Below are 27744 nucleotides of genomic sequence, written 5' to 3'. Positions count from 1 at the left end.
TATTACAAACCCAAGAATACATTATTGTAATTATTACTTTATATAACTTTATGTCTATTAAAGAAGCTGAGGAAAGAAAGGAGAACAAATATGTTTATAGTTTGTTATACTAACCTTCTTTTGAAATGTTTCTTGTTCTTTTAATTTGTTCCTGTGGATTCAAGTTACCATCTGGTGTCATTTTCTTACTCCCATACACCTTTACCATCATTCACCTACTTTATAATGTTAATTGTCAAGTATATTATATCTTTATGTTTTAAGCCCAACAGTGTAGTTATATAGTTTTATTAAATTACTTTTTAAATCACTGAAGACATTGAAATAAAGAAAATATACATTTACACTGTCTTTTAATAGTGCCTTTATTGGTGCTTTTAAAAAATGGATTCTAATGACCATCTGGAATTACATGCTTTCAGCCTGAAAACTTCTTACAGTATTTTTTGTAAAGTATATCAGCTACCAATAAATTCTATCATTTTTGTCTATCTGATAATGTTTTTATTTCACCTTTGGTTTTGAAGGATAGTTTTACCTGAATATAAGTCTCTTGGTTGACACACTGTTGGGATTTTTTTTTTCCTTCCAGCACTTTTGATACAATTGACCACTGAACAACACATGCTTGACTGTATTTGTCCACTTACACATGGATTTTATTCTGCCTCTGCCAACCCTGAGATAGCAAGACCTCCTCCTACTCCTCCCTAGCCTATGCAATGTGATGACAATAAGAATGAAGACCTTTATGATTACCTATTTCCACTTAATGAATGGTAAATATATTTTCTTTTTCTTATGATTTTCTTTTTTTGTTTGTTTGTTGAAGACAGAGTCTTGCTCTGTTGCCCAGTTTGGAGTACAGTGGCATATTCTCGGCTCACTGCAACCTCCACCTCCTGAGCTCAAGTGATTCTCCTGCCCCAGCCTCCTGAGTAGCTGGGATTACAGGTGTGCACCACTAGGCACAGCTAATTTTTATATATGTAGTACAGACAGGGTTTCACTATGTTGGCCAGGCTGGTCTCAAACTCCTGACCTCAAATGACCTGCCCACCTTGACTTCCCAAAGTACTGGGATTACAGGTGTGAGGCACCACACCTGGCTCTTTGTTATGATTTTCTTAATAACATGCTTTCTCTACCTTACTTTATTGTGGGAATAGAGTATAAAATACATATAACATACAAAATATGTGTTAACCAACTGTTTATTTTATCAGTATGGCTTTTGGTCAACAGTAGGCTATTAGTAGTTACTTACAAAAGTCAAAAGTTATATGAGGATTTTTGTCTAAACAGGAGATTGGTGCCCCTAACTTGCGTGTTGTTCAAGGGTCAACTGTATATTGTCCCACTGCCTTCTGACTCTCATTGTTTTTTATGAGAAGTCAGCTGTGTATATTATTGGAATTCTGTAGTATGTGTTAAGTCATTTTTCTCTTTGATACTTTCATAATTTTATCTTGTCTTTCAGCATTTTTCTATGATGTATACAAATGAAAATTTATTTGTACTTGTCTTACTTGGAGTTTATGGAACTTCTTGGATGTGCAGATTAATATTTTCAGCCAATTTGGAAGGTTCCAGTCATTATTTCTTCACTTTTTTTTTTTTTTATTATCTCTTCTCCTTCTGGTACTCCTATTATCATATGTTGATGCTCTTAATGGTATTACACATTTCTGTGAGGATTTATTCATTTTTCTTCATTTTTTTTCTTTCTACTCTTCAGATTTTATAATCTCTATCAACATATCTTCAAGTTCACAGATTCTTTTTGTCTGTCAGTTCAAACCTGCTGCTGAAACCCTTTAGTGAATTTTTTAATTTGGTTTTTATGCCTTTCAAGTCCAGAATTAGCACTTGTTTCTTTTTTAATAATTTTCTTATCTCTTTTTTGATGTTCTCTATTTAATGAGATGTTGTCATATCTTCTTTCACTTCTTTAGACATATTTTCTTGTAGTCCTTTGAATATATTTAAAATGGCTCTTTTAAAGTCTTTGCTAAATGTGACATTTGGGCCCTCTTACAGCCAGTTTTGTTGCCCTCTTTTTTCCTATGTATGGGTCACAATTTCCTGTTTCTTTGCATGTCTTGTGATTTTGTTAATTATTGTTGAAAACTGGAAATTTGTTAAAGTAACTCTGGATACTAATTCACTTCTGTCCTCACCAGAGCTTGTTTTTGTTGTGGCTTGGTTGCTTTTTTGTTTGTTTGTTTGTTTGTGACTTCACTAACCTATTTTAGTGAGATCTCTTTCCTCTGAAATGTAGCCTCTGTTGTAATTTCTCAAGGGTGTAGTCTTGAGTATCTGCACAGACAACCTGGGATGACTGATTTTGGCAGCACTCTCTTTGAGTGTTTCTTTCCATGATCTTTCTGTTGTCTGCCTTTGGTATTACACCCAGCTGTTTTGTCAGTAAGGGTATAGCCAAGCAGATTCTACCATTTAGTGAACTGAACTTAGGCCAGTTAGTTGCCTCTCTAAGCCTTACTTTCAGAGTGATATTAGTCAAATGACTAATAATACACATTCTAATATGTTATGCCAGTTAAATTAAATCATGGAAATAAAATCATCTACCATAGGATCCTTGGCCCAATGTATATAGTTCATGCTTAGTCCCTGTTATCCAGACTTCCTTGGTAAATATGAAGTTGATGAGTGTATAATAACAAAACTTCAAAATTCTACACCACAAATATTACAGAAATAATGATTTTCTTCCCAAATCTGGTTTTGCCTATCTGCTTTATTGGCTGATAGCAAATATCAACTAGAATTAAACTTCTCATTTCTACTTTCTAGATTCATTGAGCATGAGGGAAGTTCCGGGATGTATTTTGTTCAACATTTGTCTATAGCCGGTTAACAGTCAGATTCATCTAAAAAAAAAAAATCTTAACTGTTAGTACTTACTGATATGTTCTTCCCCAAAGCATCAGCACAATCAGATTTCACCTTAAGAGGAAAAATAGTAATGTTAGTCATTCACTGAACAATTATTAAGTATCTGGTATGTTCCAGGGAAAAAAAGATGCTAGAGATAAGGAAACAGAAAAGGCAAATATTGCTCTATCCTTATGAAACTTATAATCCAGCAGAGTCCAAGCATCAAGGTATTTCAGAAGCACAAAATTTAACTGCTTATGAAACTAAAATTTGTCTCAATAACTGAGATCAAATTAATGTTTTTGTGATGATATCTTTATAGTCCTGAACAAAGTTTATAAAATATATGGGAAATGTCCTTTAGCATTCAGAAGGTAGAGCCAAACTTTTACTTCAGTTGAAGTCTCAAATTGCCTAAAATTCAAAGATGAATAACATATACTATCATCTACCTTCAGGAAATTTTAGATTCGTGTGGGAGATAGGCAAATAACACCAAAACGACATAGCAGTGCCCACGGCACAAAATGAGATGTTCAATAATGGACACAAATATAATTACTACTTACTAAGTAGAGAAAGCTGCTTGAGGAATAAAATGTAAGGTACTTAATGCCATATGAAGTATGATGAAACATGACCTCTGGGCACAAAGGAAACAAGAGTCATCCAGATTTGCATTAACTGGTTACCTTTACTTGTTCAGCACTACTATAGGAACTCTGGGGAAGGTAAAACCACCTGTCTTCGAGGTGATTATACTGATGAAAAGGACTCAGGACAGAAAACTCAGAGTCAGACCGGTTGCTCAACAATGAGTTTTAGAACTCTGAAGACCTTATCTACTCTGAGCCTCCATTTCCTTGTCTGTAAAATCAGAGTAAACATACTACCACCCAGAGCTGTTGTAAAGATTAAGTGCAACAATGGATTTAAAAGGCATGTGAAAATGTGTTCTGCAAATGTGGAAGTTATTGTTACAATCCAGCAGGAGAAATGCCGAGTTTCTTTTAAGCCAATGAGGCCATCTCTGAAGACCTGAACTCTGAGTGCTCATATAAAGTAACCAAGTTACCACATCAAACATGCCTTCCCTTATTGGAGATTATTGTGGAGGTTATTGTCACAATCCAGGAGGAGAAATGTTGAGTTCCTTTTAAACCAATGAGGCCATCTCTGAAGAACTGTATTCTGTGTGCACACACAAAGTAACGAAGTTACCACATCAAACATGCTTGCCCTTCTTTCTCTAACCACCTCTATGGTCCCCAACCAATGTAAATCCAACATTGATCATGTGGATGAAATGAATCTAAATGTGGTGGCTTTTCTCCACTTGGAAGCTAGAACCTGAACATGGCTAATTCTGTACCCACTCTATACTGCCCAATTTCCACCCCCTCTATCCCCACCACTAATTTGGTTTCATTCTCCCATATTAAAGTCACACCTCACAAAATTATATGCTCCCCAAAGAATCACTCTCTTCTTGCATTCATCTCTTCATCTCCCAGGGTTCACAGCAGAGTGATTTGCATATAACTGGTGCTCAATAGCACTTTTAATAAATTTACAAAAGGAAAGACCATTTTACCCGATGGTGTTTAGTAAAGTTATTTCCAATATTATTTGATGCTAGCTCTTATGTTTTCTGATGTGTTACAACAGTATGCAACATTAGCCAGAGGGATAATTTATTAGTTCTAATGATATTTGTTGAGTTAGAACTACATGATAAGTGTTAGGGTTACAATAGTGAGCAAAGCCAAATCTGACTCTGCTTTCATAGAACTCAGGTTCTGTTTGTTGTTCATTGTAAATGAAGACCAAGAAAAATCTAGAAGCAGACTTGGCATTTAGCTGGAACACACAAGTACCACTGTGTATATGACCAGAATCTATCTCAGTCAGTGCTTAGGCAACAATGTTTAGGACATATTTTTATTGTCACTTCTAACCAAATATTAACTCTTTAATTCAAAATGTCTACTGCAAAATAGATAAAAACAGTACCACTGATCTGGCCACTTGTAAATCAAAATGCTTTATAGCATTAGCTATAGTATTAGGTCTAAGTATTAGGTGTAAGACAACTCCTCCTGAATGGTCAATGGCAGCCTATTCCTGAACACAAATGCAATACAAATGGGGACTCATGTCAATTGTAAATGTACCCACTCAGATAACCTCCTTTACCTGGTTTGGGAAAGTGTTTCCTAGGGTATATACTTTGTAAACTATCCTCAAGAAATGCTTTTCAAAGCATTCCATGATCAAAATTAGAGAAAAAAAAATCTGTATATGTAAGAGAACACATGAAATCCCTGAAAAGTGCTACAGTAAAATTAAATTTAAAAAAAGGTTTGACTTGTAACCCAGGTCTCCTCATATTTGTTTCACCATAGAACCATTTTCCCAAAACACACATATAAGTGTACTGAAAAAGTAATATTCTAGGCAAGGTACTTTTGGATACTCTGGTTTAACTTATTCAGATCCTACTCTGGTAATTTTCTTTCTTTCTTTTTTTAAGTTGCTATCATAGGAACTGCATAAATGCATTGAGTTATTCCCTAAGTCTATTTTGATCAGGTATGTCATCTACCAAAGTGGCAATCAAAATCCTATTTTGTCTTTTAATAGAGTAAGCAGTTGAGATGAGAGCAATAATAATGGTTGTTTAACACCAGAAAAAGCCAGAGAATGATTCTTTTCTACCTGGATATGTACAGAAGCCTGCAGAGGATTCATCCTGCAAGCTCATACACAATTCATTTTCATACTTTTATTTCATATTTATTTTTATTGTACTCTTCTTTACTTTGGCAATCTTAGATTAAGTTTCCAATTTTCCAAAATTGCCTGCAGTGAACTCCTATCCCCAGAGCTTGTTTTTTTTTTATTAGTCTCTTAAGCAAGTTATACAATTCAAATCACCTCTCCCTGTCCACCCATCTGCTTGTTTTTGCTTTTCTTCCTCTCTGCTGGATTCAGTGTAGAAATCCTCTATGCCTCCTCTCTCCCCTCCCTGTCCACTGCCCTAAACTCTCCCCCACCGTTCTGTCTATCCTCTCTGTCAGGGTCCAGGGGCCCCTTCTGTTCACATGGCTCTGGGCCCACCTGTACCGGCCCCATCTGTCAGCAAAGCAGCCTCAGCATCCCACAAACCTGGTGGAGGAAATTCTCCTCTGAAGAATTGACGTCACTAGGTGTTCTCCTGAGAGTTGTGCCCTGAAAAATTAGCTACATTGAGAAAGAATAAAGGGCATTTCAGCATGGAATAGAGGCGTTCATCCCACTGGCATTAATAAAATACTTCTTCCACACGGGACCACATTTCAGTCTTTCATTTCAAGCATTATTTAACATCAACCTGACAATTTTTTAAAAGTGGGAATTTAAAAAAGATAATATCTTCAGGATAACCAGAAATTCAAAAATAATTATTTGTATTATTAAAAATGCATTTTATTTACTAGACCTCCTTATGCAATGTAATTATTTAGAAAATACATTTTCTTTATTAGACCTCCTTATGCAATATGAATAATTAAAAATTATAAGTAAAAATGTAAATAATTATTTATATTGCATAAGGAGGCCTAGTAAATAAAATGTATTTTCTGAACCTATCATGATCAAACATATTTGCAAAATTATTTCCTCATATTCTTCCAATTCAAGTAATGCAGTTATCTTTTCGGAAGAAGTCATTCAGTTATAGTTCCTTGGCACTATTTGTAAAGGAGTCAAGGAATCATATCCCAAAGGAAGTGTTTCCTTGAAAGAAAGCTTATCTCTGATATTTAAAATCCCCTGTCCCCAAAACATACACACAGTGAAAAAGTGAAGATCTACAATTGAATAATACGGTAAGGCTTGGCTCATTTTTTCCTGTCTGAAATTTGATTCATATTTAACCCAGATTTGTGTGTCAATTTAGAGACCAAAGTGCCAAGAGGAGAACAGAATGGTCACAGCTAGCCATGGTAGAGAGTATTTGGTGCCAGGACTGAACAAGGTCTCAAAAATGGTGATGGCACCTGAAATTCATACATTAGAACCCTTGATGTACAAGCCGGTCTCTTGGTTCTGATGTTCCCTTGCCTGTTTCCTGCATGTGAGAGAAGTGCTGCAGCGACCCTGTTTATCTGGCCCCTGCACAACATTGTCAGGACACATTTCCATTTTCCAAGTGACTGCTGCCACTGGGCCGCAGTCTGTGCTCATTTCTCGAGTAGCTAAACCCTTTGACACTGTGGTTTTTAATTAAAATTACATTAAAGTTAATCAACCAGAAAGAGGCTGCTGTAGAAGGCAGGTTTGATTGCAACCTGCAAAGGGCACGAAGGCTGCCAACTTGCTAAAGATGTGCCTGCAGATGCCAATCTGCGCACATGAGCCCCACGGTTACAGAGCTGCCGAGGAGAGGTCAGTTCTGTTTGCATTTTCCCTGGAACTGTCAAAAAAATCGCGATGGCAGTGGCATGGCATAAAGTTAAGAAAATAGACAAGCCTCTTCAAAGCATACCATTCCAGCATTTCTGCTACTGCCCCAAACCACTGATGTGAAGCTGTCATGTCCCAACTGTTTCCTCTTCAGACGCAGTTAGGCTCAACTGAGAGCCATTAGGTTTGTTGTTTGAGTAGGCTACAGATACTCTTAGAAGATCTTGTCTTCTACAGGCTAGGTTTTTGGCATATGATGCTGTGACTGGCTTTGTTTTGTTTTGAAAGGGCCAGAGAAAATACTTGAATGTTTCAGGATTCCTTGTTCATCTTCAGGTTCTTTGCAAAAGGGATTTGCTGGAAAATGACTACTCATAGCACAGCATATCTTTATGCATTCTGAACCAAGACACTATCAAATACAAATTCACATATAAGACTTTTTATATGACACTTACTAAATGTTGCAATGGTGTTGAGTCTGAAATATAAATTATTTTATGTTCACTTCTTATATGATTAATTTACTTATATTTAGTTCTTGAAGTACCTCACACTTGGTGAGAGATTGACTAGTTTTAGATAAATGAATGAATGAATGAGTGAATGAATTAAAAGAGTACATCATCTGTCAGAACTAATTCTATCTGTGTCTTTTCTCTAAAGCTGTATAGTCATGTACCATGTAACGATGTTTTGGTAAATGATGGACCACATGCGACAGTGGTCCCATAAGGTTATAATGGAGCTGAAGAATTTCTATCGTCTAGTGATATCATAGCAATCATAGCATCATAACACAATGTATTACTCATGTGTTTGCAATGATGCTGGTGTAAAGAAATCTATGCAGCCAGTCATACATACATAACAATTTTGTACAGCACATAATACTTGACAATGATAATAAATATGTTACTGATGTATGTATTTATTATATAATTTATTATTATTTTAGAGTGTACTCCTTCTACTTATTAAGAAAAAGTTAACTACAAGCAGCCTGAGGCAGGTGTTTCAGCAGGTAGTAACAATGCCACAAGAAGGCATTGTTATCGTAGATGACAGCTCCATGCATGTTATTGTCCCTGAAGACTTTCACTGGGACAAGATGGGGAGGTGGAAGACAGTGATCTTGATGATCCTGATCCTGTGTGCCTAGGCTAAAGTATGCGTCTGTGTCTTAGTTTTTAATAAAAACAGTTTTAAAAAATAAAAATAACTAATAGAATAAGGAATAAGGATATAAAGACAACATATTTTTGTACAGCTGTACAATGTGTTTGTGTTTTAAGCTAAGTGTTATTACAAAAGAATACAAAAAGTTAAAAAGTAAAAATGTTACAGTAAGCTAGGGATAATTTGTTATTGGAGAAATAAAAAGGAAAATATTTCCATAAATATAATGTAGCCTAAGTGTACAGTGCTTATAAAGTCTAAAGTAGTATACAATATTGTCCTAGGCCTTCACAATTCACTCACCCTTCACTCACTAAATCATCCAGAGCAACCGCCAGTCCTGCTAGCTCCATTCATGGTAAGTCCCATATAAAAGTATACTATTTTTAATATTTTATGTCATATTTTTACTGCACTTCTGTATTTAGATATACAAAACTAATCATTGTGTTACAGTCGCCTACACTATTTGGTAGAGTAACATTCTGTACAGGTTTATAGCCTTGGTACAAAAGGCTATACCACATAGCCTAGGTGTGTAGTAGGTTATACCCTCTAGGTTTGTGTAAGTGCACTCCATGATGTTTGCACAATAACAAAATCACCTAAGAATGTATTTCTCATTAAGTAACTGTAAAACCACCATTACTACAAAAAGTTAAATGCCATTTTATTTTAAGTGTCAACTCTATTCATATCTGATGCCTAAACCACTATTCTAAGGATTCTGAGGTTATGTCCAAGTTATAAAGCAGGGAGAATGATTTCTATTCTATTGTGCCTCATGATTACCGGAGGACTCCATCAAAGGCAGAGACAGTGGGCTGGTAAGGCAGGCAAGGAATAACTCCTGGCAGGGATTATTCTCTTCTTATTAGAGATGAAAATATATTTTGAAGAACCCATTTCCCTACCAGCAGACGTGTAGGACTGGACTATTCTAGTGCTATGGTTTGGGGACTATTCTAGTGCTATGGTTTGGGGAACAATATAAAGATTATATCAGAATTCCATGGTTGCTTGGAAGCAAGTGGACAGAGCCTCATTACATGAGGCTTTCTATGGGAAAGGGAAGAATGAACTTTGAAGAGGAAATGTAACTAACTTTACTGAGTTTCAAGCTCTGTAAAAACTGGCAAACATTTTCTTCTATATATCCCTTAGAGGCTTCCTGAGTCCATTCCTGATTCTGATTAATCCATTGGTTCCGATATTATTTACTTGTCTATGTATATCTATGGGCCTGTCTGGGTGCTCCATTCAGTAGCAAGTTTCTTGAGTCAGGTGAGCTCCAGGTGCCACTCATACCACAGCTGTGAATGTTAAAGACTGGCAAAGTGTCTCTCCATAAAAAGCGATATATAAAAACACAGTTGTGTTCTTTGAAAATGTTAATTGTTTTGCTATAATGTTTAACATTCTTTGGAATCTCAGAAAAGAATTTTTGTGTACGGATATGGTTAATTCATCATTACAGTATCCTCTCCTTATTGATCACATCATGAAAAAAATTGAACTAAACTCTTAAATACCTCTTTCTCTTAATGAAAACTTACAATCTTTTACTCATAAAATCAGTCTATAAACATTCTTTAAACAGACTTTTAGGGATAACACTTGGAAATAATTTGTCATCTCTCTTTCATAAAACTGATTTTTTAAAAACAGAGATAAAATGTAAGTTTCTCTTCTCACTTCAAATTAGACATTAATATTTTCTATACTCTCTAAATCACGTCCCTGATGAGATCCATATAAATACATGATTTTCAATATAACTTCTACGTCAAGCAAAGTATAATGTAGTATGGCTGCATCCCCCAACTTACCAGAGAAAAGTTGAGTTATTAACTATTACACATATTACAAAGTACTTTATTAAAAAACATTATTAAGTCAACCAGCTAATACTTACTAACCATCTACCATGGGGTAGGTACTCTTTGGTGTGAAAGGTATAGCAGTGATCAAAGATGATGATGTTCCACACCCATGGAGTTTACATGCTACATATGAGAGAGCAGCTATATAAAATGGCTGCCCTGGAAGCACTATGGGCTAGCTACCCATTAGACATTTCCTTGCTATTTCCTTGCTAATAGAATTTCAGTTTGGTTTGGGAAGACATCACTACCAAGATGGCTGCCCCCTTCATGTCAACCAGATGATACTTCCCAGCCTCCCTTGAGCTTGGGATGGCCATGTGACCCAGTTCTAGCCAATGAGATCTACTAGGACGTCTGCTGGTAGGGAAATGGGTTCTTCAAAATATATTTTCATCTCTAATAAGAAGAGAATAATCCCTGCCAGGAGTTATTCCTTGCCTGCCTTACCAGCCCACTGTCTCTGCCTTTGATGGAGTCCTCCGGTAATCATGAGGCACAAGCGCCAAGACAAAAAGCCAAATTCTGAGGATAGTAAAACAGAAGGATGGAAACTTGGGGCTTCAACAACATTTTGAACTGCAGCCTCCAGACTGGAACTTCTAGATTTCTTGTTACACAAAACAATTAAATGTCATATCCCTTAAGCTAGTGTTAGTTGGGGATCTATTATTTGCAGCTAAAAAAATCCTAATTGATATCATTGTCTTGATTTCCAACATAGAAAATAAAACCTTCCTATCCCATAGTCTACTTCACTTCTTCCACTTTAACATTTTACTCAGACTACATCTATGTATCATGGTACATAAAAAATCTGTCTGTTCCTTATGGAAGTCCCTAATGGAGAAACATATTAGGGGTTAGCTCTTTTTGCCTGAGCAGGTTTTTGGAGTAATATCTCTACATAGGTCTTTGGCAGGCCTCTGAAAGCTTTCCCCAGTTAATACATATATTTTTTTTCTCTTCTTGCTTTAAATCAAATAGGAATTCTCTTGTCCATAAGAATGCAATTTTCCCATGCCTCCATATGAATGAACCAATCAGATCATTCCCTGGATTTTGAGCAAAGGCATTAAAGAGGCTGAGGACATATGTGATTAGTTGGCCAGGCTACAATTCATGAAGGAACAGAAGGATGAGGTTGAGCTTGTCATAGGCAACATCTGAAAGCATTATGACTATTCCAGGCAAGATTTTGAGTCCTACTACTACTCAGGTATGCTGGCCATAAGAACCATCTGGAAAGCTGACAAACTTTGACACCTACATTGATAGACTGAATTAAAAATATATGCTTTTCACAAGAGATTTATGTATGGTATAAAGACACAGAAAATTGAAAATTAAAGAATATAAAAGACAGATAAGAAAAATACTAAGTATAAGAAAGCTTAAATAGGCTGGGCACAGTGGCTCACGCCTGTAATCTCAGCACTTTGGGAGGCCAAGGCAGGTGGATCACCTGAGGTCTGGAGTTCAAGACCAGCCTGACCAAAATGGTAAAACCCTGCCTCAACTAAAAATACAAACAATTAGCCAGATGTGGTGGCAGTCATCTGTAATCCCAGCTACTCGGGAGGCTGAGGCAGGAGTATCCCTTGAACCTGGGAGACAGACATTGCAGTGAGCTGAGGTGGTACCATTGCACTCAATCCTGGGCAACAAGAGTGAAACTCCGTCTCAAAAAAAAAAAAAAAAGAAAGCTAAAATAGATACACGAGACAGGTTGCTAAATTAGAATTCAACTGAATTGCCCAGATATGTAAATACCTGATATCATAGTGAGCACCTAGGAAGTAACTCCACTCCCTCCAATGGTGAGATCAAAGGAGAATGTTTGCTTTGGGAATGACCTTAACATACGTCAACTCTGGAGGTGGATTGAAGCTCCAGTTAGCCAGTTGAAAAGGGAAGAAAGGGAAAATAGATGATTTTTTCTTCCCCAATGACAGTTGGCCTGTGCGCAACTAGTCTTAGCTCTTGGTGGAAAGGTTTAGAGAGTGGTAAAAAAATCTTGTTTTTGATGAAAAATAAAAGGAAGATTAAAGTATTGATTAATGTTATAAAATAAGACACAACACAACAAAACAAAAACCTACCATGAAACTATAAATAGAGCTCACATTTATGTATTTAATGGTGTAAATATAGGGTTTTATTATGGGAATATTAATAATATGACTAGGGTGAGCCAGAACAGGTAACCTATTGAGAAGTCTGTGGGTTTGAATACTCTTTATCATTTGTGTCAAATCTGAATTTTTGTTACTGGTTAGTACTTACGAGGTGTTACAGTTTGGATTCTCTCAAACAGCAGATGGTAAGACAGAGTTTAGATTATAGGATATTTATGAGAGTTGAAATCAACACAAGTAAAAGGAAAGGGGAGTGTCTTGGTCCGTTTCTCGCTGCTGTAACAGAACACCATAGGTTATGTAATTTATAAAAAAAAAAAAGTTTATTTGATGCACTGTCTGGGGGCTGGGAAGTTCAAGAGCATGGCATCTGGTCAGCACTGGTGAGGGACTTCTTGCTGTGTCAAAACATGGCAGAAAGGCAAGTAAGTGAGCACTCAAGGCAGAAAGTGAAATGAGGCCAAACGTATCCTTTTATCAGGAGTCCACTCCCATAATAACTAAGCTACTCCCATAATAATGGCATTAATCAATTCCTTAGGGCTTCGCTCCCAGGACTTAATCATCTCTTAAAAGTCCCACCTCTAAATACTATTACAATGGCAATTACATTTCAATGTGAGTTTTGGTGTCATTCAAACCATAGCAGGGAGAAAGCAAGCTTAAGCAGAGGGAGATGTCAAACTGGGAAGCAGGCCTGACAGATCCTTGGCCATCCTGGCAGGGTACTCTGGCTCAGCATTTCTCTGTCTTGGGCCAGAATGTGTGGCCTGTACACCACTGTCTTGCTCAGCCACAAGATGCAAGATGCCACTGAAAGTATATGACCTCAACCAGGTTAGCTCTCTGCAGTTGAGGCCAACCCTAAAGGAGCTGCCAGCTGGAGGTAAAACTGCATATTGTTAACTGTTCCGAGTGACAGTGGCTGTTTCTGATTTCCTTTCTTTATTGAGATAGTCAAGATATTATTTGCCAAATAAATGACTACATACAATATTTTGGAGGCCCTATTTATCTGCAGTAGCAAAGACCACATTCAGCATAATGGCTGCAGTCAGAGCTAATACTTCATTGTGCTCATAGTACTCTTCAGTAGGGTTTCTCAACCTCAGCACTACTGACATTTTGGGCCATATAATTCTTTGTCATAGGTGGCTATTCTTTGCATCATAGGATATTTAGCAGCATCCCTGGATTCAATCCACTAAATGCCAGTAGCATCACCACCCATATACACAGTGGTGACAACCAGAATGACTCCAGATATTGCAAATGACCCCTGGGGTTCATTCACCACCAGTTAAGAATCACTGGTTTCAAATTCTCCTTAAAAATTCATCCAGTTTCTGCAGCACCAGACTGCTCAATTAGATGAAGATATGTTGGAAATGACTACCCCTGCATCCTTTAAATCTTTAAAGTTAGTACTAATCTGTACTGTAGACTCCCCCCTTCCAGGATGCAATATTGGTTTTGATTTACTATCATGGTCATTGGGTGGGCAAATTTCAAGGCTTCTACTTGGCTTTCTTCACTGTGATCGCTCTTACCCCATAGACCACAAAAACTCAATATGGGGGTCACAGAATCCGCCAATATGTCCAACTCAATGATAATCCAGGGGCAAGGGAAGCAGCTTTTAGGAGGTCTATAGACCCAGGGGATCCTGTAAAAAATATGGTGGCTAGGAATCCATTTATCACCTGCCTGCCATTTGCTCCTACTATATCCAGGGGAACATGATGACACTTCATGTCTTCAGCCATCAGTGTCAACTCAGACCCTGTGTCCACACATCTTCAAAAAGTATGGAAATTCTCCTTACCTCAGTGAACAGCTGCCCAAGTAAATAGCCATAAGTGCTTTTTAAGGACTGAGGGAGTAATTACCATGTACACCTGTTATGGTATTATAGGATCTTCCCCACTTTGGACCAGATCACCTCTTTGGTCAATGGATTCTGAGTCCGAAACTGGAATAAGGATTGTGACATTTCATTGGGGGTCTGCTCCCATTTTCCTGGTCAACAACTCTTGATTTCTCCTGCTGGTACAAGCTGAGTAATACCTTTGTTGAATACTTCTTTTGTCCTTAGTACTCACACTATATTAACTGTCTCAAAACTCTCTGCAAGTCAAGCTCTCATGGCTAGCACTTCAACTTTGTCAGTCCTAATAATAATTGTGCCCCTGGCTTCTGGGGGTCAAGCATCACCACTGACCTCTATTTTTTGTGTTCCATTATACCCATTGCTATTTGGGAGTCAAGTTCTGTAACAGCCTTTCTTATCATCAGCCCTGGCAATCCCTACAGCTGGGAAGCAAGTGCTGTTTTGACAGAGATGTGAGCTGCACATCTCTGAGTCTAAAACATAGGGTTTCATTTTAATCATACTAGATGATGTAATTATTAATTTAAGATGTTTTGCTATCTGAAGTCACAATTGAACTTTCTATTACCTATGGAAAAACCTGAGTCCAGAATTTTTTCCAGAGTCAGGGAGAATTTCTCCCCAATGAATATATTTCAAAGACTAGGAGAAAAAAAAATAAGGATGCATTTTCATTGCCTCCCATGAGACATGCTTGTTTAAGGGAAGGGTCTGTTTACCTATGGTAATATCAGACAAAACACTCTCTAATGCTAAAAACATTGCTAGAGATAAAGACAGATGTTTTCTAACAATAAAACATACAATTCACTAGGAATATTTCTTAAAGTCTAAATTGTTATGCACATAATAACATACCTTAAAATATATGAAGAAGGCCAGGCATGGTGGCTCATGCCAGTAATTCCAGCACTTTGGGAGGCTGAGGTGGGTGGATCACGAGGTCAGGAGATCGAGACCATCCTGGCTAACACAGTGAAACCCCGTCTCTACTAAAAATACAAAATATTAGCCAGGCATGGTAGTGCATGCCTGTAGTCCCAGCTACTTGGGAGGCTGAGGCAGGATAATCACTTGAAGCCGGGAGGTGGAAGTTGCAGCAGAGATTGTGCCACTGCACTCCAGCCTGGGCGACAGAGTGAGACTCTCTCTCTCTCTCTCTCTTCTATACATATACATATACACACACACACACACACACACACACATATATATGTATGAAGCAAAAACTAAAAGAAGTAAAAATATGAATTTACAAATCCACAATCATGGCATGATTTTACCATACTCATTGTAACAGTTAACAAACAAATAGATCAATAAGCATAGAGAAAACTTGAACATCATAATGACTGTCCTGATCTAATAAGCATATATAGAATTCCAAACCCAGTGATTACAGAGTACACATCATAGACAGAAAATTTATGAAAATTCATCACTTGCTAGTCTACAAAACAAATCTCAATATGTTTTGATACCAGGTCTCATGCAGATCATGCTCTCTAATCACAATGCAAAAGAGATGATTTTTTAAATCTAAAAAGCCAACATATTTAGGAAATGAAAAAACACATTCCTAAGTAAGTGAAAAGAATTATACTAGAAATTGTATGGGCCATTATAGACCACCCTAAACTAATGCCTTCATACTAAAAATGGTGAAACCAAGACCCAGAGTAATTAACTAAATTGCTCACACTCACATTGCAAGTTGGTAGCAAATAAGGGGACAGCAGTATGTAGTTCAGGGCACAGGATTTAGGGCACAAGCCATGGGTTCAGATTAGTTCCTAATCCTCCATTTACTAACACTGTACCCTGGGACAAGCGACAAACCTCTCTGAACCTGTGTTTTCAGTTAAGGTAACAAAATCTCCTTTGGAGGCTTGCTTCGAAAATAAATCGACACAATGAATGTAAAAGCCTAGAAGGCAATTAAGAAGGGGAACTGCCTTTAGCAGAGCCCAGAAAGTGTGGGACAGTGGCCAGTGATCCCAATTGAGCTGGAGTTTAAAGGGGTAGGTCCAAATTAAAGATGCAGTGGGGCAGAGAATGCAGTCAGCAGAAACCAAGAGCATCCCCTGGAAAGAAGTGGACAAAGGCATGCATAGGCAAAGGCAAGACAAGGTAAGGTAGGTGGCCATACAGCTGGGAAGGTGCAGGCCATGCATCCAGCATACCCATGGGAACCATAGGCCAAAGAGCAGTCACAAGTCTGGGGCCACCAACACCAGCCCTGCCTGAGAATTCCAAGGATGTGGGGGTGATGTCAGTAGTTTCCATTTTGGCTACCCAGGAAAGTTGGCCACAAGGCTTTCCTATGGAATTTCTAGGGAGAATTATTTCTAATTTTTAATATTTATGGAAATGCAACCTTCTAAAGAAATGTCTCTCACATAACACCTAATATAGTGTATTCAGTGCATAAGTTTACCTATTTGTAAATTCAGTAAATATTTCTGGAGCCCCTTCTGTGGGAGAGATATGACCTTAAGTACACAGTTTCGTGCCAATTGCATGAAAACAACATTAAGGGCTCTATTTGTTGTTTATTGCCACAGTAATACTGTGTAACAAGCAACCACCAAACCTCAGTGGCATACAACCACAAACGCTCATTTTGTTCACAAATGTATGGGCTGGCTGGTGGTTTTGGTGATTTGCTCTGGGATCAGCTGGTCTCAGATGAGCTTGCTCATGCATCAGCAGTTAGCTGACAGATTGACAGGTCTGGAATGTCCTCAATGGGGGGACTCAGCTCTGTTCCTTGTGGTCTCCATCCTTTAGCAGGCTAGCCTAGGCTCATTCACGTGATGAAAGGTCCAAGAGACAGAGCGAAAGTACACAAGGCTCAGGCTCAATGTTTGCAGTGTACTGTTGACTAAAGCAAGTCACAAGGTCAGCCTAGCTTCAGGAAGTGGGGAAACAGAATCCACCTCTTGAGAGGAGCTGCAAAGTCACGTGGCAAAGAGCAAGGACAGAGAGAGGGGTGGAGAATTTGGAAACATTTTTGCAATCAATTTATCACAAGGATTAAATTACTCCTTGGCAGAAGCTATAATGGTGATGAAATATAAAGTAAAGTGGATGTATGTCTCATAAGAAGAGCGAGCATTCCCTTAAGAAGCTGCATTTGTTTTCCATTTAAAGCAGGGGTCCCCAACCCCAGGGCTGTAGACTGGTACTAGTCCCTGGCCTGTTAGGAAACAGGCTGCACAGCAGGAAATGAGCAGGGGTGAGTGAGCATTACTGCCTGAGCTCCGCCTCCTGTCAGATCAGCAGTGGCATTAGATTCTCATAGGAGTGCATACCCTATTGTGAACTGCACATGTGAAGGATCTAGGTTGAGTGCACCTTATGAGAATCTAATGCCTGATGATCTGAGGTGGAGCAGTTTCATCCCAAAACCATCCTTCCAATCTTACTCTCCCATCTGTGGAAAATTGTCTTCCAAGAAACCAGTCCCTGGTGCCAGAAAGGTTGGGAAACCACTGCTTTAAAGGAATCCATACCTCCAAACAAAGGTCAGATACAAAGAACTAAGTTGATATATGAAATAATAATCAATGAAAGAAATATAAAAACAGTTGCTGAGGTTTCATGAGTTAGAATAAATCTAACTTTAGACTTGAAGATCTAAATCAAATTATTCTGTATGGAAAGATAACATTTCTAAAACCCAACTTGTTTGCGTTGGATACAGAGCAAAATATTGACAGACAAATTAATGAATGTGAATGGCGACATATTTTAGGTAAATATTCTCATTTAGACTGCATGTTTCTAACATTTAAATAGTAATAATCTTTTAAGGACTATGCTTTCCTATTCAGAAAATGAAGTATCTGCTTTTTGATGGAATATCTAAATTATAAAATGAGGCTGGAATATCACATCTTATGCAGTTTTTATGGATGCAAGTGCCTTTTTGCATTGTACGTTGGTACAAAGACATTGCATTTATTACAGCATGGGAGGAGAAAGGTAGAAATCCTTACGAGCATAAAACAGCACGAGAAATGTAATTTTCACTTCCAGCACCCTGAAAGATATATTATAAACACTCCTGAAGATGCTGTCAACCACCTATCCAAGAACCAGGATTCCAGAGGGCTCAATCTGTACATTTTAAAAAGTAATTTTTAACTCATTAAATAGTACATTTAAAATTCCTGATAAGCAAGACTTTATATTTTGAGGAACAATTAAAATATATTTATTATTTTTAAATTATAATTTCAACTTCTATTTTAGATTTGGGAGTACATGAGCAGGTTTGTATATTGCATGATGCTAAGAACCTCTTTTTTTAGAGCAAACAACATGCCATGAAATTTTGCCTGGCTTCTTGCACATTTATTGAAACTTTGCCCCACTCCCCACTTGTAAGAAATAAAAATTATGGAATAAAAATTATCTAAAAAGAAATGTTTATACAACTCTTTTCAGGAACAACAGTAAACTATATTACTGACAGAATCAGCAAGTTAATTAAAAGTCTGTTAATGCTGGTGTTAATAAACCTGGCATATTTTCAATTTAGATTGACACTACTCAAACTGATGCTTGGTAATATGTCACAAAATCTGGCTGAGAATACTGGCTATATAAATTAAGCTTTGATTACTTGAAAAATCTTAGAGGCTATTACAGATGCTCTATAATCAAATTGTATTTTTTAATAAAAATATTCTACTTAGGAAGCCAAAATGAAGTAACGGGCTGTGTACTATTTACCTTCTGGTTAGAGAAAAGTCACCAATACATAATTATTCATGATATTAAAGTTTTAAATAAACAAACAAATTTACTTTTTTAAGGATGGATATGTGCACTGTTTGGATTTCAAAATTGAATGAGTGATTTATTACTTTCATATATTTTGCAGGTACTTACTGAGCTCCTATTACGTGCCCGGAACTTTTGTAGAGGTCGGAGAAACTGTGGAACAGGAGACAAAGATGTCACACTCATGTAATTTATGTCCTAGAGATTTTATTATTAAATTTTAATGAGCCTAATTAAAGAATGACTAGGACACTATAGTAACACGAGAGCTTGTTGGAAAGCTATGATGATATAAAATAAAAATTCGATAAAGGTTCAAATATTTCTAAAGAGTTGTATCAAATAAACCTGTCAGCTAGCACCTCTTTGCCTCTAATGTCCTCAACCACTAGCAATTCCTTTGTTCCAGAAGTTCAAAGTACTATATAAAGTTTCTGAGTTGAGAGAGGGAAATGATGACTTGTATTCTCAGAGCCAGCGCGTTTCAGACCCCTGAATTCTAGAAGTTTCTTCTCTCTACTCATTTCACTATATGGAACTCAGTCCTGCCTTACTTTCCACAAAGATCATGTGCATCATTTCCTAACACTGCCTGTTTTCACTGCTCTCAAGGCACACTGTCCTGTTTCCCATTTCTTAAAGGTGCCAACAGACTTCAACTTCAGGGGCCTTTCACTTGCTCTTCTCTCAGCCTGGGATGTGATCCTCCCAAAAATCTGCTAGGGTTGCACCCTCACTGCATCTGGATTACCACTGAAATGTCACCTCCTCTGACCCCCTGTCTAAAGTAACACACATGCACCCTCCCACTCTCTACCTCAATACCCTGCTTTATTTCTCTTTATAATATTTGATAGTAGCCAACATGCTGTATATTTATTTATCTGTTTACTATCTCTTTCCAACTAGAATATAAGCTCCATGAGATCACAGACTTGGACATAGTCACTGCTGTAACCTCAAAGGCTAGAATATGCTGAGAACATAAAATTTGTTCAATTAATATTTGTTGAGTAAATGAATGAATACATGGAAAACAAATGAACATAAGTTTAACAGACTTTCTTGAAAAGTTCTGGGCTAAGATGAAAGAGGAGCTCAAACTATACTAACGTAAATAACCTTAAAGGGAATTCTAAGCATCCACACTCTTAAAAATGTCCTATGGCCACTGACTTCCCTTTCCCTTTGAAATGCAAAACAACACACTCCCGCGCTTGTTTCACAGATGAGTTCCTCCCTTCCTTAGAAGTTCCAGCACCAACTCACACTGAGACTCTCTAAGGGCGCACCTTCTGCACAGTCACTTCTTCATGTGTTTTTCCAAAGACAGTTCATTCCTTTAGAGAAAATTACTAAGACCTACTATTTAAAAGTTAAAATTTTCTTCACCTGCATGATTAACTAAAAGCAGTGCAAAATCTAATTTTTGAGTTAAACATTATTCCAGATAGAAACTATTCGTCTGGTTAAGACATACATGTCAAAGACTATCCTAATTCCACCAAGTAGGAGCTTTAAACCATATTTACAGCTTGAATTTTTCTGGAGGGAAAAACATATTTAGATCAGTCTAAGATAGTGACAGCAGTAAATAAGACACCAGGGGAGAGAACTGCTGAGTGAGAGGCAGCACAGGGAGTTTTTGTGTAATGATGAAACAGTTCTGTGTCTTGATTGTGGCTGCATGAATCAATACACAGCATAAAAGTACATGGAACCACACACATGCATGCACACGCAGGGAAATGAGTTCACGTAAGAATTGACAAAGTCTGAATATTATTCAGTTTTGTATTGTATTGTACCAATGTCAGTTTCCTGATTTTGATATTGTACTATAGTTATGCGTGATACTGCTATTGGGAGAAGCTGGGTAATGAGTACCCAGGGATCTCTATTATTTTTGCAATTTCCTGTGAGTTTGTATTTGTTTCAAAATAAAAAGTATAAATCAAAACACAAAACCACAACTGAAGTACCTGTGAAAGAAGTTTCAAAAAACGTATTTCAGACCTAAATTGTGATTCTAAATATAAATATATGAACTGTCAAAAATGTTAAAAATCTGTTGGAAAAACAAGGCACACAAGGCATGAATGAGAATGAATTGCATCTTTTCTTTTCCTACACAGCTCTCCAAACTAAAGGCCTTGTTTACTGAACCTGTGTTTGATATAATCACATTTCAGGATGCAGAGAAACGTGTTAGGGCTGGGAAGCGGTTATTCCCATCAATCTACAGGGGTTGGGAAGCCAATTTGTGGCTCTTAGTATCATGCCTATTGGACATTGGTGTCTTCTATTCTTTGGGGCTAGAGTTGACAAATTTTAGAGGATCATTATATTCAAGTGCTGATAATAAATTAACCAACTGTAGTGACAAATGCTGTGATGTAATATAATGTTCTTTGATTATATTCAAAGCCAAAATTCCCTTTGCCCTATGTGTCTTTAGAAGGATTGGACTTCCCTTAAGAATGCATCTTTCTTGTATGTCAAGAAAGATGAATGTTTTAAACAAAAGTCCTTAACCATCTTACTAGGCGTATGATGACTACTAGAACGAAGGGTTAATAAATATTTGATCTTATTGTTCAGTTAAATAGAATGCTTCATTTTGTTCATCCTAAATTTGGAATGTTACCTGTAAACTATAAATGCATCAAGAAGAAGAGAAAGAAATAGATTAGGATGGGAATAAATTGGAAGAAAGGAGAAAAATCCAGCTGGTGAAATCCAAATAAGGTCTATATTTTAGTTAACAGTTTATTCAAATATCAATTTCCTGGCTTAGACAACATGGTATAGTTATATGGCATCTTTGGGTGAAGCTGGGTGAAGGGTGTATGGGAATTATTTGTGCAAATTCTGTGAGTCTTAAACTATTTCAAAATAAAAAATGATTTTAAAAATTAGAAAGCAGAGAAACTAAAAACACAGAGTAACTCCCAATGCCCACAAATTAATTTACCAAGAAATGCTTCATATACTGCCCTTAGCTACAGATGGCCAGTGGCTCCAAAGCAGATTTTACAGTAATAACATCTATTATCTTTTACTGGCTTCTTACTAAGAGCCAAACACTATGCTAAATGCTTTATATACATTTTATTTAATCTCCACAACAACCCTCTCCTAAGATCAGTTAACCTTCCAAAGAGCTATTATTCTCATCTTCACTGTACCAACAAAGAAATCAAGATTTATACAGGCTAATTTTCCAAAGCCATGTAGCCAATAAGTGATAGGGGTAGGAATTGGAGCAAATCTCTCTGCCTTTGAACTTCATGTGCTTTGTGGCACAAGGGACTTATCTTCTTTCCTTCCTTTCTTTTTACTAAGATTAATTTTTTATTATCTTTAATTGGCACATAATAATTACATACATTTATGGGATATAGAGTGATATTTCAATACCTGTATACAATGTGTAATGATCAAAATTGGGTAATTAGTATACTATCTCAAACAATTATCATTTTTTGGAGTTGGGAACATTAAAAATCCTCTCTTCTAGCTGTTTGAAAATATAAACTAACTAGTAACTGTTAATGATAGTCACCTTACTGTGCTGTAGAAAAACTAGAGCTTATTCCTCCTACCTAGCTATAATGTTGTATCCATTAACCAGTCTCTCCCTATCTCCCTCCCTGCATCTTTCCCCACCTCTAGTAATTACTATTATATTCTCTATTTTTATGAGATCAACTTACTCAGCTTCCACATAGGAGTGAGAACATGTGGTATTTATCTTATCCATGCCTGGCTTATTTCACTTAACATAATGTCTTTCATGCTCATCCATGTTGCCACAAATAACAGGATTTCATTCTTTTTTCAGTGACCATACTTTCTTGATACGTACCCAGTGGCTTAGACAAAGAAAGTAAAATTATTTTGTTTTCCTATGGAGAATATATAGATTTAATCAGACAGGCTCTAGCAAATCCTCATTTCCTTAGATAGGCCCAGGAAGGGAGAAGGCAATGTCCCCTTTGAAGAAAGTGGTCACAGATAGATCCTCCCTCGTAGGTTTCTCTCCTTTTTGTCCTATGGACATAATATATTGACCATAGCTCACTGGACCACAAATTCATAATGTAACATAGACTACCAACTCTGTTGTTGAGGCTGCTAAGTGTGAAGTTTGGTTGGCTCTGATGCACATCAAATTGGGGTCCTGAGTTCAAAATAAGAGAGTCCAGCTGCTTATGATATGGAATGGTGTGAGAACTCTGCCCAGCTGTACTGCTCGGTATTAGGTGGTTACTAAGTAACTGAATTGTATCTTCCTTTGAGGAATTTTGAATAGTAGACACACAAAGAGAAACAGATGCAGCAGAGAGAATCAGAAACAGGAAAAAGCAAGTCCTGAGAATAGCATTGTCTTCAGGCAAAAGATCAATGGCCACAAGCTGCTGAGAGAATGGCTAGATTTTTAAAGATACCCCTGAGTCATATATTGCAATTATTGATGCTCCAAGTTTCCAAAGGTTTGATTATGTCATTTTTTTCTAGTGTTCCTTGCTTATTGTAAATCCTCACCTGTTTTGGTTTTATAAATCGGAGTTTCTGTGCCATTGGAGAAACAGAGAGAAGTTCCTTGCAGTTAAGAAATAGAAATCAAAAGAACAGACTTCTATATAAAATTTTAAAATATTTGTCACATTCATAATAGTATTGTGTCCAAGATTACAAAATCATACATTTGTTTTTACACAAAGCAACTGTTTTAACATTTTTTGAAACTATTTCAAACATAAATTATAAGAATAGTACAAAGAGACTTCATCTAGATTTATCCATTATTAACATTTTGCCACAGTTGCCTGATCATTCTTGCTTTAACTGTATATATGCATACTGATTTTTCTGAACCATTTGAGAATAAATTGCCAATATCACTCCCTATTACTCCTTAATCATCATTATGTATTTCTTAACAGCATTCTTTTCACATAAGCACGATGTAGTTATCATATTTTAAAAATTTAACATTGATACAATATAGATATTAGATAATATAGATATTAGCTATTACATAATATCCAATCTATAGTCAATATCCCAGCTTCACCAACTGTTCCAATATGTCTTTATAGGAGATTTTTCTGGTTCAATGTCCAGTCTAAAACCACACACTGCCTTTAGCTGTCCTATTTTTCAGGGTGCCTGTAATCTGTAACGGTTTCTCAGCCTTCCCTTTTCTTTCATGACATTGACATTTTTAAGATTACAGACCATTTCTTTTGTAGCACACTCTCAACTTTTGACTTGTCTGATGTTTTCTCATGATTAGACTCAAGTTATGCATTTTTTTGGCAGAAGCACTATATATTCAATTTCCTTCTTAATGCATCACGTAAGAGGCATATGAAGTAAGTTGGAAAATCAACACTGTTGCAATCTTTATGGTAATATTTGACCCAGACAAGAATTATTAGTGGGTGCTAAGCTAGTGTGTAAAAATTTGATGAGAAACAGAATATTTATACAATCTCAAAGTATCTCCTTATAAATACTTATTAATCTTAAAAAAAGAAATAGTAGTTTTGCAATGGAAAATGATGGTAGATACCACCTTAGCAAGTGATCAGAATCATATATTCTTAAAGATAATAACTAAGTACATAGAAGATTCCTTGAATATGTTTCTTGTTTTATTTTGTATCATCTACATGGAAAATTACCTACAGAAATAAAAACTAACAAGAAGAGATAGTGAGACAAAATACAGCAGCAAAGAAATAGCACCTTCCTTTCACATAAATCCTAAGTAAATGGATCTTATAAGGTGAGATATTTCTACATATCTAGAGTATTTCTACATATCATATTTCTACATATTTCTACATATTTAGAAATATATCATATTTCTACATATCTAGAGTTCTAGAGTTTCTAGACTAACTAAAAAGTAAGTACCCAGAAGTCTGCCTGATAAATTTCAGAACCAGAAAGAGTATGCATCTGACTTCTATATTCTTCATTTGTAATAATACTTGTAGCCCCAGGGATGGGAAGGGGGCTAAGATGTGATATTCAGAAACTATTGGATTTCTGAGCAAAGGTACTATGTGGGCCTTAAAGAGAAAAAGGAAAACAAAGACAGCCAGAAGACCTGTAATTAATAGCTATACCTGCAAAACCAAAAGACTTGAAAAGAGCATGGAAAGATCTGCTAGTCACATTTCCATTCCAAGCAGAAATAGCTTAGAGCACTGTTCAATAAATACTTATTGTCTTTTATGTGCCAAACAATGCGATACCCTTGGGAATCCAAACATTTTAAAAATATTAACCCTTTCCCCTAGATTTTACCCTTTAGGAGGGAGAGTGAATTGGAAGCATTTGGCTGGGGGAAAGCCAATATTATAGACACTGTGATGAGAAAAGTCAAGAGTACAAGACTATGAAGTATTCAAAACGCCTTCATAGAGCAGGTAATGATAGATCTGGCCTATTGGGGAAATTGATAGCAGTTCAATGTGGCTAAAGAATTACTCTTCCCATGACACTTCTTGAGCAATTATTATGAGGCTTTGTCCTAATCAATTTGCATATGTTAATCCATGTAACTCATACTAATTGAGGAAATAGATGCTATTATTATCTCTCCATTTTACAAATGAAAGTGCTAGAGGAATGGGATGAAGTGTTGTGCTTAAAAGTTTTCATCAGGAGTCAAATCATAGAAAGATACATGTCCTATACTAAAAGGTTTGAAGTTTATCCTACAGTCTGTAGGATAAGATGTATTGTAGATTTTGTAGAACAGAAGTGACATGTTTAGCTTTGCATTTTAGAAATTTATTCTGGCAGCTGTGTAAATGGTGAATTAGAGGTGGGCAAGACTGGGAAAAAAGGAGCCAACAAGAAAAGAGAGGAGACAATTACAATCGTAATATAGAATAAGAGGAGGACATAAACTATGGCAGAAGAAGAGGGCCGGAGAGGATGGTCTGATAACAAAAGTTGTATCAATGGGATTCATGATTGACAGGAATTCCAATAAAGGAATTTACAATTTCCCCTAGGATCTAGTTTAATCTATTAAATGGTTTCTAGTACAACTCATTGAGGCTAAGTTTATTGGTCCAATGCCCACATATGGTCATTAGCTTGGATTCATCTCTCTGGTCACAGACGACACCACTCATTAGACTTCAATTATAAGGGGCACTGGGTGACACCGGATGTTTCTGGACAAATCACTGCCTCTGAGAGGGAGGAACATCCAAAATACATATTAAAATGTAAGCATGTCTGTCAGATCAGTAGAATCATCTTGTTATATGGAGTGCAGTGCATGTCAGAAACTTCAAGGAAAGTATTGAAGACAACTCTCTATAGGTCACACATTTTTGCATGTCTTGTGAGCCATGCACTCTCCAACCTTTTTCCCAGAGTATCCTCTCAAAGAATTTTATATAATGAAAATCCTTGGAAGATGGAGATCATATCTCCCTTCAGGGCAAAGGGTAGGTTTGCTCATAGCTTTGGAAGCCAGTATCTTCCTCCAGAGTAAAGGGCTGATATGTTTATTGACCAGCAAAAATAAATTTAGGTTCCCTAAGCTCAGGACTGCTCTCCTGTAACACAACCTATTGCATCTGTCTAGGCCCATATTGCCCTTGTGGGACTTAAGGACAAAGAGAACAGACACAAATATGCAGCTACTCATGCTGCCTGCTGTGCCATGCATAATAAGGTCCTCTGTCTCTGACCCAGAGAGTCTCATGTTTTCTACCAGCATCCATGAAATTGTGGCAGGTTAACTTATGAGGTTTTAAGGAGGTGAACATCATGGACACTTTACAGTACTTGTTAGAAAGTTACTCAAGATTGCTAGTTGTGGCACACTCAGCGTGAAAGAGTGACCAAACTAAATAGTTATTGAGCTTAACAAATTGTACAGTCTTTTTTGTAAACTGTTGCTAAAACCATATCCCTATACAAGCCCAGAATCTTGCCTAAGATGTAAATAAACTCACTTTCTTGGTGATTGATTTCAATTTTCGTAATTTTTGAATAGAAATGATAACGGGCAAGTTTGACCTGCCAAAAAAACCCTCACAGAAAAACAGGAAATGATGGCAATTCTCAGATATCTATTTCAGTATTCACTAGTGGAGACTTTTCTTCTTTTCTGAAGGAACAAATTCCCTGGGGGTCTGAAGATGACTTAGAAAGTGCACAAATAACTTACTTTGAGATTAAATGTACAACGGCTGTTATCTGAAATGAATTTCCTTTGAATTTCAGCTAATATACAGAGCTGCTAAGCAGGGAGGCTTGTTCTTAGATTTATTTAACCATTTCATGGGTGTGGCAGGATGGTGGCAACTGAGACTGGATCTTAAGAATGTTGGAAACATCAATGAGTTGATTCTGACAAAATTGTCACTTAAAACTTACAAAGCTCTTCTACCTTTTATGACGTAGAGACTCAACTTTATTTTTGAAGCTGTTTGACTTTTTGTCTGGGGAAAATGACCCACATGTAGAG

Source organism: Rhinopithecus roxellana, chromosome 1 (assembly GCF_007565055.1).
Source record: "Rhinopithecus roxellana isolate Shanxi Qingling chromosome 1, ASM756505v1, whole genome shotgun sequence".
Taxonomy (NCBI): domain Eukaryota; kingdom Metazoa; phylum Chordata; class Mammalia; order Primates; family Cercopithecidae; genus Rhinopithecus; species Rhinopithecus roxellana.
The sequence above is the reverse complement of the archived record's forward strand: the minus strand, read 5'-3'. Positions refer to the sequence as shown.